Source organism: Entelurus aequoreus, linkage group LG06 (assembly GCF_033978785.1).
Source record: "Entelurus aequoreus isolate RoL-2023_Sb linkage group LG06, RoL_Eaeq_v1.1, whole genome shotgun sequence".
Lineage (NCBI taxonomy): Eukaryota > Metazoa > Chordata > Actinopteri > Syngnathiformes > Syngnathidae > Entelurus > Entelurus aequoreus.
The window spans coordinates 771,001-773,500 of NC_084736.1; the positions used below are offsets into that span (position 1 = coordinate 771,001).

At 26.8% G+C, this 2,500-nt stretch overlaps 1 protein-coding gene across 1 annotated transcript in view; it reads left to right on the forward strand.

Annotated features, from left to right (window-relative positions):
* Positions 1-2,087, forward strand: part of LOC133651399 (homeobox protein Hox-B13a-like) — a 7,542-nt gene extending 5,455 nt beyond the window's left edge. Inside the window, exon 2 of the mRNA XM_062049340.1 lies at positions 1-2,087. This exon is cut by the window's left edge and continues 641 nt beyond it. The gene's annotated coding sequence lies outside the window, so the exon portion shown is untranslated.
* The last annotated feature ends 413 nt before the right edge of the window (positions 2,088-2,500 follow it).

Sequence of the window (2,500 nt, forward strand, 5' to 3'; positions counted from 1 at the left end):
CCTAAAGTCCAAATTTAAAAACACAAGATTGAAATAAATAAAGTAAATTAAAAAAACACAACATTGAATTAAATAATAAGGTAAGTAAAAAACAACAACATTGAAATAAATAATAAAGCAAACTAAAGTTCCAGTTAAAACATTGAAATAAAAAAGTAAATACAAAAACACAACACTGAAATAAATAATAAATAAAAAACACAACATTGAAATAAATAATAAAGTCCAAATTAAAAAACACAACATTGAAATAAATAATAAAGTAAATTAAAAAATACACAACATTGAAATAAATAAATAAATTAAAACAACACATCATTGAAATAAATAATAAAGCAAACTAAAGTCTAAATTAAAAAACACACAACATTGAAATCAATTCATTGATATTATTTCTTTCATGAAATAAATATGATAGAAACAGTTAAATTGTGATATTTGACAACCTATTGAAGTTAGAGTTGTTACATGGATTGAATGGTAATATAAACAATCCTACTAGCGGACATGAAGGGCCGCCAATTTGGGTCACATGACTGTCACGTGACAACAGCAGTAGAACGCATTTGAAAGTGTTTTTTTATGGCCTTTTATGGAAAATAAAGCAAACTAAGGTCCCAATTAAAAAAACACAACATATAAATAAATAATAAAGTAAACCTAAAGTCCAAATTAAAAAACACATAATTGAATTAAATAGTAAACTAAGTAAAAAAACAACAACATTGAAATACATAATAACGCAAACTAAAGTTCCAGTTACAACAACAACATTGAAATAAATCATAAAGTAAATTAAAAAACACAACATTGAAATAAATAAAGTAAATTAAAAAACAACATTGAAATAAATAATGAAGTAAATTAAAAAAAACAAAAAAACAGGCCCTGCAATGAGGTGGCGACTTGTCCAGGGTGTACCCCGCCTTCCGCCTGATTGTAGCTGAGATAGGCTCCAGCACCCCCCGCGGCCCCGAAGGGAATAAGTGGTAGAAAAAATGGATGGATGGATAGAAAAAAACAACAACATTGAAATAAATAATGGAGTAAATTAAAAAACACAACATTGAAATAAATAATGAAGTAAATTAAAAAAAAACAACATTGAAATAAATAATCAAGTAAGTAAAAAACAACAACATTGAAATAAATAATAAAGTAAGTAAAAAACAACAACATTGAAATAAACAAATAACTGGGACTTTTTAACTAAAGTCCCAGTTAAAAAACACAATACGTTTTTTATAAGGTTTAAAAAACACAACATTGAAATAAAGTTTTTATTACTTTCATGAAATACATATGATACAAACAGTTAAATTGTGATATTTTGACAACCTATTAAAGTTTGAGTTGTTACATGGATTTAATTGTAATATAAACAATCATTCTAGTGGACATGAAGGGCCGCCATTTTGGGTCACATGACCTTTTATGGAAAATAAAGCAAAACTAAAGTCCCAATTAAAACAACGCAACATTGAAATAAATAATAAAGCAAACTAAAGTCCAAATTTAAAACAACACAACATTGAAATAAACAATAAAGCAAAGTAAAGTCCCAATTAAAAAACACGAAGTTATTTAAAAGGTTAAAAACACAAGATTGAAATCAAGTTATTAATATTATTTCTTTAATTGAATTAATATGATACAAACAGTTAAATTGTAATATTTGACAACCTATTTGAATTAGTTGTTGTATAAATAATCATACTAACGATATAAAATCTATTGCATTATTATTATTATTATTATTATTATTAGTGTACATGAAGGGCCGCCATTTTGGGTCACATGACAGTCACGTGACAACACTTCTATACAGTAGAACTCGTGTGAACACTTAGAAAGTCATTTTGAAGTTGTTGTTTTTTATGTGGTGAAAATAAAGTGCCTAAAGTAAAAATAAAGGAGAAGAAAGTGATCAATAAAATGTTTATCTATAGACTTTATTCCAATGTTTGTTCTTTGTTCACAACATAAACTCTCATGTTGTCTGTGTTTACATCATCAATGTGATCTGGACCACACCTCCACGTAATGACGTCATCAGCAGTGACGACGTCATGTCAATCAAAGTTTTCTTCATGACATATAAAGCATGTACTACATGTACTATTCAATTTACTACATGTACTATTAAATGTACTACATGTACTATTAAATGTACTTCATGTAATACATGTACTAGTAAATGTACTACATGTACTACTAAATGTACTACATGTACTATAAATGTACTACATGTACTAGTAAATGCACCACATGTAATACATGTACTGTTAAATGTAATACATGTACTACTAAATGTAATACATGTACTAATAAATGTACTACAGTACAAGCAGGAGTCATCTTTTTTTGACTGCACACAAATAAACTTTATATGTACTGTACACATACTGTACACACTTAATGTATATACATTTTTACAGTGCATAATCTTTATATATTATACTGTATATACAGTGTAAGCTCTACATACAATATATACAGT